The following is a 9,243-nucleotide window of genomic DNA, read 5'->3' as shown; positions in this document are numbered from 1 at the left end:
CTATCCATTGTTCCTCTAGTAAGCAGTGTGTATCATAAATGAGGTTTTGCATATCAAGTAATGGGTATAAACAAAATTTCTACTGCTATGATCCATTACTAGCTTGAGTCCATTCTCAATGTATTTAAATGAAAGCGCTCTTTTTCTATCTATATATCTATATATCTATATCTATCTATCTATCTATCTACCCCCTCTTATATTAAACTGACAAGAGGATTTCTTTTTTTTTTTTTTTTTTTTTTTTTTTTTTTTGGTTCTTTTTTTCGGAGCTGGGGACCGAACCCAGGGCCTTGCGCTTCCTAGACAAGATGATTTCTATTTGAATAGATGGTCACGTTTTATTTGGAAAACACTGGATTTTCTTATATTTGTAAGGTTCAATAATACGTATGTGAACCATTCGGTTTAGGGAAAAAATAAGACCAGGCTGACTCATTCCAGCAGTCTATTTTGGTAATTTTAACTTCTCATTCTTACAAGGCTCTGTGGCCTGAGTTGGGGCCTGGTTCTCTCAATTCTAACACTTGGTGACTTTCCAGATCTAGCAAAAATGTTGTAAACATCTATGACTTACAAAGCAACAAGGGGGAATGGAAGCGGGGGTGGGGGGCATTGACCTTTAGGAAGAAATAGCAACGTTTGAGGAAGGTAGAAGAAAGAACATCCAGAATTTAAGACGGGCAGCGTAGCTGGAATTTCCAACCCCTTAAAAACCACACAACCCAGCTGTTAGAATCATAAGCTCTCTGCCTAGAATGGGCAGATACAACACGACATTACCTTATTCCCCAGCTACAGGATCCCCTTCCTACTTGCGGTTTCTCCTGGCCACAGGCTTCTGGTCCATCGTGCTTCCTCCTCCTGCGTCCCCTCTCCTTCCCTTCCGTCCTCCTCTCTGCTCACCTGCCCCACCCTCTAAGACCTCCCACCCCGCCTTTCCCCTCCACTGCCCAATCACAGACTCCGGCCTTTATTGTCCAGTTGAAATGGGGAGAAGGCTCGCCTTTCACCGAGTAGGACTGTGCTCACCTGGGGCAGCCCTGGGAGGAAGCAGAATTAACATCAGAATGTGAACAGCGTCAGGCCAACCCGCAGCAGGACTGAACCGGAGTTGGAAAGGAGAGGCCAGTGCATGGGCAATTACTGGATGCCAGAGAGGATGGGAGAGGACGTCGTGGGGCTGAGAGGAGAGAGAGTCCTGATGGAGAAAGAAGGATTGAGCCAGTGAGGAATGTCAGGGCCTGAGGGCTCCTTGTGGGCACTGGGCAGACAGGGGAGGCAGCCCCGTGTAGGTGGAAAACATCAACAGGAAGCAGAAAAGCCCGTTCCAGATGACTCCAAGGGCCTTGAACGCCACAGCAAACTCTCGGGATTTCTCTCTGTAATTCGTTCCGAGCCCGGGAGCGCCACGATTTGTTCTGTCTTTCCTAGGAGAGGTCCTGGGAATAGAAGGAAATCATAAAAATTAAGTAATTAATTAAATTAAAAATTTAAAAATAATTGGAGAAGGAAAGAAAGTTAAGTTTAGATTTTATATAAAGGAAAAGCCACCACTACTGCAGAAAAGAGAATCTGAATGAAAAGGTTGCCATACACGCACGTGGTATGACATGCCTACATGCCTACAGCTTGGACGTTAAGGCAGAAGAGTGGAGAGTTTGAGACCAGACTGAGCTACATACGGAGGAGACCTTGTCTCAAAAATAAAACAGAAAGAGCAGAAAAGAGAAGAAGGAGACAAGAGAGGGAAGAAAAAGGATGGGAGGGAAGGGGGCTGCTTTCAAGTGGGGGTAGCTCTTATAAATTAATGGTTGGAATTCATTGTAAACAGTGCCAACGTCTACAGAAAGGGTAAGAACATGACAGCTAAATAACGATTGGGGATTTGAAAGTAAAAAAGCAATCTGGCTTGTGTTTGACCTCACGTACTTATGTATCAGGCTGGCTCTGCTGTGTTTTACAAGCAACAGTAACTAATGCTTGTAAAGTACAGAATATGTTTTGGAAAGCAAAATACTTTTCTTTAATGCTTCAGACTCATAAACGTAATTCAGAGAACACATAATTTGACTGTCCTGTTAGTTCCTTGTTGGGAGAGATGCGGCTCAATCATTGAGAAAACAATCTGAGTGCCTAGGTCTTCGGAGAAGGCTGGCTTAGGGGCTGATGCTGACAATGTGGAAGCAGCAGATGGGTCCCTGGTCAAGGTTTAGGCTGTGCAGATCGTTCCATGTTTATTCCTAAAAATACACTTCCAGAAAGCTATGTGAGGCCTGGCAACATGGCTCAGAGGGGATAAAAAAGCTCTTACCACATAAACCTAAAGACCTGAGTGCAAGTCCCAGAGCTCATGCAAAGGTAAACAGAACCAATTCCACAAAGTTACCCTGATCTTCACACATGTGCCATAATATGTATGTGCCCTCGCATTCACCATACACACAACAAAATTAATTTTTGTCAAAAACTTTAAAAATAAATGTGATGTGAATACCATATTTTAGAACATTGGATCTTATACAAAGTGCACTCAGATAATAACATTAGTGTGGCAATCTCTTTGCATGTTATTTAGAGTAATGCACAATATGTGTGAGTGGTATAATCCCTGTTGTTCATATGAGAAAAGTGAAGCTCTCAGGAGACGAATGGTGGAGTGACGAACCAGCATCGGAGGAGTGAACAGAAGAGCCAGAGGAGAAGGGGCTGTGAACATGAGAGATGAGTAGCAGAGCTCGGCTCACCCAATGGACAGGAAGTGAGGGCTGCAGAGGCTCAGAGAAATGGGACCAAGGTGGAGGTGGAAGGCAACCTGAGCAGTGCAGGTGTCCCCTGCAAAGCTGTGAGTTCTGTGCCAGGAGTAGCTTAGGAACAGAGAAGCCCTCAGCACAGTTTTGCGCTGTCTTTCTCGGTCTCACACCTAAGATGCAAACCATCCCTTTGTCTGTATCCAGTCTGTGTAGTCACCCACCCATGTGTTGCTCCATCGCTGTCTCTGTCCCAAATCTACTGTCACTGCAGCTCTGTGTTCAGATAACTTCCATAGAAGCCCATTGCTACCACAGTGCTGTGTTCTCTCGCTACCTTTATCTTACTACGGAGTGGCATTGCCATCCCACATCATCACAGGAAGAACAGTGCACGTATTATTTTAAGGGTACAACAGCCGATTTGTGTCACTTTTATTGTAGGTTTCAGTTAAAAATGGCTGTTAACCTGTTGTTGTGTTTAATGTATAGGCTAACGTTTATCATCAACATCCGTGTACAGAAAAACAGCACACATAAGGTTTGCTATTCCACTGGAGTCTCGACATGCATTTCCCATGGATAAGGAATTACTGGTCCTACTGAAGGACAGAGCACAGTACAAAAATACATACTGAATGCACTTGCCAGGATTAATGTGTTTATGCACACACCCAGTCCAAAGGAGAACATGGAAGCCATCATTTAATCAAAGCCTCCTTACTAAATGTGTTTTCCACATGATGACGCCTGCACTGCCATGGTACCAAGAACCAGGCGAAGGCCTGCAAGGTTTAAGAGAAAACACATACTCCGATCATTTGTGTTATGAAAATGCCAAAACATTTACTGAGGTTCACAGAAGATATACCCCAAGCCCACCAGTGAGAGCACAATGGAGAAACAAGTTTACATTCTCAGCAGAAAAACAGAAACCTTAACCCAGCCCTGACTTGAAAAGATCTTAGTGCCCGGGTTAATCCACCATGGCCAAACAGAAAGGCCAGGATGTTCCTGTGTTAGGAACAAAAGGCTTCCAGGGCTCGGGCCAGGCTCAGCAGGGGCAGCCACTGACAGGGCCCAGGAGGGTCCGACATCCACATATGAACAATTTTCAGCCAACTAAAGCTTAAGTACCGAAATATTTTTGGTTAAAGCTGTTTTATATGGGAATATTTCTACAATGAGATAATCCCTATAAAGCATGGAACACAAGTCTCGGCACACAGAGTTCAGTAAGTGTTAATGATTCTTAATGTTAATTCAGTGTATTATGTAAGCACCTGCCTTAGGAATCAGAGTAAAGAGCATAATTACTCCTCTTGGTGGCCCAAGGTCCTCATAGTAAATATTAATTACTTAATGGGGCTCTGAGCACGAGGACATCCTGGAAGTGGCCAGGAATTCTGGGGTTGTTGGCTCCTGCACAGCTCCAGTGCGAGGGCTGCCTGATGGTGGGACTGGCAGTCGGCTGATTACCACCCACCCTATCGAGCCGTCGGTCCTCACGGCTGTCAATGTGCCTGCACTGGCCATTTCTCATCTCACAGTTTCCTACCTCTGAGCATCTCTGAGCCGGGACACTGAGCCAATTAAATATTGGAAAAACATACAAACGAGGACTGGACTATTTAACCAACCTCAACTCATTTCCCGATTGTTCAGAAACCTTGAGGTTTCCAGAGTGAAGTCTGTGAGTCTGTCCAGGTGCGATGCTGCATAGCTATAAGAACAGCAATCAAGAAGCTGAGGCAGGGGGATTGATGCTCTGTCTGAAAAAATAAAATAAAATAAAATAAAATAAAGGAACAGGTAAGAGACCCACCCCCCTCAGAACATTCCCACGCCCTCAGTTTGGATCCCAGGAAAACCTAACCAAGAAGATCCCCAAAATCAAATGGGTGGTGTCTTAGTTGGGGTTTCTCCTGTCGTGAAGAGACACCGTGGACATAGCAACTCTTATAAAGGAAGATACTTAGTTAGGGTTGGCTTACAGTTCACAGGTTTAGTCCATTATCATCACGGGGAAGCGCAGCCGCTCGCAGGCAGACATGGTGTGGAGAGGCGGCCGGGATTTCTCCATCTGGACTGACAGGCGTCAAGAAGAGAAACGGAGCAACTAGGCCCGGCTTGAGCTCCTCAACTCTCGAGGCCACAGTGACGAACTTCCTCCAAGAAGGCGGCACCTGACAGGGCGGCTCCTCATGGGCCTACGGCAGCCATTTTCACGCGGACCTCGCGGGCCGAGTGTCCTCAGCCGCTGTGCAGGTGGAGGGGCGCGGCGGGGACCGCGTGCCCACGGTGTTCGGGGCAGGGATGGCGTCAGGACCAGAAACACTTTCTAAAGTAAACAGTTTGCTCAAATGCCCGCACGTCTCGTCCTTCGTCCCTGTCCTTTAGAATGCGGAGCTGACATTTAATCAGGATTCAGGGGATTTAGAGCCCCACACCGCCGCGCTGGACTTGTGGTAGGTGCTCGCCGGGCCAACCCTTTCCTCTTACTCTTCTGACGTCGCACAGGCGCGGGCAGGGAGGACGAAGGGCCCTGGCGGCTGCAGTGGAGACCGGGATGGAGCCGTGGGTCCTGGTCATTTCTGTTCCTCCTGAGGACGCGATTTTAAAGACAACTCCTCCTCGTGACTGAAGGAGATTGCCACAGCAGGACATAGACCGGCAGCCGCTGCGTCGGTGCCTGTCGTGGCGTCGCTCTGCACAGGTGCAGGGGAGTCGCCGACTGGGGATGTGGAGAAGGGACTGCCGGGGTAGAAGGTGTGAGAGTCACAGTCTCTTGTTCACAGAAGTGAATGGCTCATCCCCACTGTCTCAGTCCCTCTTTGTTGAAGTTTATCTTTCTCCTGTTGAACGCGCACTCCTGGAGACGTCTGTTTTCCAGTCTCACCTGCGGCCAGCGCTCCTTACACAGGACGCAGGTGGAGGACAGCGCTCAGGCGCCCCCTGGTGGCTTCTACTGAACGGATTTCATGTAATGAGACGCCGAAAGAAATTCTGAGAAAGGTGCGGGGCTGTGTACAGTAAATTTCCCTTACAGAAATGTTCATGTGTGATGCTTATTTTATTAGAAAACAATTATGATAGTTTTATAAATAATTAAATTTAATAATTACATTATATTATATGTAAATAAATTTTAAAAATACAAGATTTAAAATAAAATTAAATTTAAAAAAGTTTTCACAGACTTTAATTTTAGAATAGCAAAAAATATTTTACTAAAACATAAGATTTACAGAAGTTTCCAGACACTCCATACAAAATGGTCACAAGCTTTTTCTTTGTCCTTGGGGGCTGGGAGAGGGGGCGGAGAATCTACACTTGAGAGCAAAGTCACAATGTTATTAGTGAGGGCTGTGATGTTTATTTAATGTTCCCATTTTGGGTCAGACAATCAAGCTTGTCCATCTACAGCGTCTAAGGTTGGACTTGGCTACAGAGCATATTCTAAAAAGCTGGTTACCTGCATTTAACCACTGCAATTAGATTCCTTGAGAGAGTGGAGGGGACAGGAAGCCATAAAATTAAAATAAAACTACTTTCCCCCTAAAAAATAAAATAAAAATACCCACGCCCCTGGCAGCTAATCCTGACAGCTACCTTCATTCACAGCGCCTTGCATTTAGACCATGATGGGGAAAGGAGTCAAAGCAGAGAGTCCCGCTTCTCAGCAACCAGGGTGATGCTCCAGCCTCTGCTCATGCTTTACAACATCGAATCAGGAGAAGACAGGTCTACTAATGTGCATGTGATAGCCAAAGATGAAGATGCCTGGGCTCTTATTCTGTAATGTTTCTAAGACTGTGTCCATTAAATGCAAACAAAAAAAGGAAGGAGTCTTGGTAGAACAGGAGAAGTGGTGTACACTTGATGATCTGATCGACTTAAATGTTGTTCATGGCATAGAGCCTCGTCCATGCTCTCGCTGTTTCTATGGCTTGGGCTTCGTTGCTTTTCCACTGCTCAGCTACATAATTTGCTAATGGATCATCTGGATTAGGAGCACTTAACAAAGCCTGGATTGACAGCAGAACTGTCCGGATCTGCAGTGCTGGGGACCACTTATCTTTCAAAATATCTAAACATATTCTTCCCAACTTGTCTACATTAGGATGGTAAATTTTGGTCATGAAACCTACTTTAGGTGCTGCCATTGGGTATTCTTCTGGAAGGAATAGTTCGAGTTTAAAAGTCCCTGCCTCAAAGTGGGAATCCTGGGACCAGCAATGACCACATGAAAATAACAGGCGCTGCTCTCATCTGGTTCTGCTTTCAAGCCAGTAATTAGTTCTGCCAGCAAACACTGGGTTTCCTTGATGATCCTGTGGGGCAGCCCGGCCATCTTGTCAGATCCCGAGTTCGGCCTCTGCTCCGCTCGTCTCACGAAGGAGTCGGTCTTTAATTTTAAAAGAAAAATTGTTTCTGGGTGAGTGAGTCTTTGAAGCACATTTCAGCAGCCTATTCCCAGTGTGATCAGGACTCTGGCTGGAGGTCAGGATGTGCAAACTTGCTCAACTACATGGATTTTACAGGACTGTGCTCCCACACCAAAGGGAACCTTCTGATCTGTAGTTTAGGTGCAGAGCATCAGGGTGACAAACCATCTTCTTCAAACAGACATAGAGCCTTTTGTCATCTCAAATAAATCTCACCTACCTTCTTAGGGAAGAGACAAGGATTCTCCCTTTTTTGGCAAGGGTTTTGCATTTTTATTGTTTTTTAAAAGATTTATTTATTTATTATATACAGTGTTCAGCCTGCACACCAGAAGAGAACACCAAGATCCCATCACAGATAGCTGTGAGCCTCCGTGTGGTTGCTGGGACTTGAACTCAGGACCTCTGGAAGAGCAGTCAGTGCTCTTAAGCACTGAGCCATCTCTTCAGTGCATTTTTATTCTTAATATAATTTCCCAGGATCACTGTATCCATATTTCAGTGAATGTACTTAAGTTTAGTTTTCTGATCACGAACAAATTTATAGTAGATCAAGATGACTGGATGGAAGGAACATGCGTTGCACTTGGCAACAGTTTTCAAAAGCAAACTCTGTTAACCATCAATGAATTGTGAGTTAGATGCTCAGTGAGTCACGCTGAGCAGCCACAACAACGCGGTTGAGTTACACTGCACAATTGTAGAATTCTGTAGTAACAGCACAGAACCCAGACACATCCTCCTTACACGTAAGTCAGCTTAGATGTTTTACACTATTCAGTGTAATGTGGATTCTAAGAAAACACATTGAATTACTAGGAAATCGTGATCTCTGCATGAACATCAAAGACCAGAATTCATTGCCTGTTCGTCAGACAACGTTACCAAGGAGAAGCGGTGCAGGACCTCAGAGGCCAATCACGGACACAGGAGGGAAAGCTGTAAGGAAAACCCGCAGGACTTTTCTTTCCCTGCCCATCACTAACGTAGCCAGGGGCACTCTGGTCATTGTGTGTTCTTCCTATGAACCTTTCAAATTCTGAAGAAGCTTGGAATTAAACATTTTGAAAACTGATAGTCACATAACAGGGATCTTTCTGGAAATGCTTCAAAGTGTCAGCAGCAGATCCCACGATCTGATGCTCTGTTGAATGGCAAGGAGGTGGACATGGAGGATGGTCTAGAAAGACTGCCATGTGAATCTTAAAGATACTCATCTCTACCCTGTCCAATCTGTGTCTGTGTTTAAATAAACACTAGTTTTTAAATAAAATAAACACTGTCAGAAGCTGGAGGGAGGCACCTTGGAACCATCTCTTACATCTCATAACACCATGGGGTGGTCCTCTCTGGCCAAGGATCATTGACTCTGAGAGCATCTCCTGGAGTGATGGAGTCTGGCTTGAGACGGCCTTTCCTGTGCTTTAAGCTGTAGTCCCTCCTGGTCATTTTGATGCCTCTAATTGTGTCAAGTGAAACAGACTGTGTTAGAACTGATGCCTAGGTTTACGCCATACCCTAGAGGAACGGGCGTCAAGGAGCCAACACCAGTGGAGGCTGCTCTCTCTGAGTCTACTCCTCAATGTTGTCATCACCTCAGCAATTTCCCAAAGATTAGACAGATAATTTGCGGCTCAGGGTTCCGCATCCATGAATTACTGCTTGGAAAACTTGGGCATGATATCCACACCTATAATCTCACCCTTCAAGAGGTAGAGGTCGGAGTATCTCCAAGACGACCCTGGCTGCATGTGATATTCTGTCTTAACACATCACTGTCCTCATGGGGAAAAAGAAATGGAAAATAAAAGGAGGTGTAGAAGGAAATATTATCTTCATAATGGGTGTGACTTTGAGTTTTATGGTTATATTATTACTCTGGGAGAGAGTGCAAGATACAAGCTTTTGTGGTTATAAGGAACACAGTATTTTGGAAGAAAGATTTTGTCTTTGTGTTTTTAAAAAGTGTGATTAGGGACTGGAGAGATGGCTCAGAGGTTAAGAGCACTGTCTGCTCTCCCAGAGGTCAAGAGTTCAATTCCCAG

At 45.1% G+C, this 9,243-nt stretch overlaps 1 long non-coding RNA gene and 1 pseudogene across 2 annotated transcripts; both read right to left on the bottom strand.

The window, feature by feature from the left end:
• Positions 1-434: 434 nt before the first annotated feature.
• LOC148002386 (uncharacterized) lies at positions 435-5,002 on the bottom strand. The gene is made up of 3 exons (XR_015634935.1): positions 4,745-5,002; positions 4,391-4,522; positions 435-1,442 (listed from the first exon to the last, which is right to left on the bottom strand). It is a non-coding gene; the product is annotated as an uncharacterized LOC148002386 (long non-coding RNA).
• Positions 5,003-6,524: 1,522 nt separating this feature from the next.
• On the bottom strand, positions 6,525-7,130 carry Ube2n-ps2 (ubiquitin-conjugating enzyme E2N, pseudogene 2; annotated as a pseudogene). The gene has a single exon (XR_015634934.1). The product of XR_015634934.1 is annotated as a ubiquitin-conjugating enzyme E2N, pseudogene 2 (transcript).
• Between the last annotated feature and the right edge of the window lie 2,113 nt (positions 7,131-9,243).

Source organism: Rattus norvegicus, chromosome 12 (genome assembly GCF_021556685.1).
Source record: "Rattus norvegicus strain SHRSP/BbbUtx chromosome 12, alternate assembly SHRSP_T2T, whole genome shotgun sequence".
In the NCBI taxonomy this organism is placed as follows: domain Eukaryota; kingdom Metazoa; phylum Chordata; class Mammalia; order Rodentia; family Muridae; genus Rattus; species Rattus norvegicus.
The sequence above is the reverse complement of the archived record's forward strand: the minus strand, read 5'-3'. Positions and strand labels throughout refer to the sequence as shown.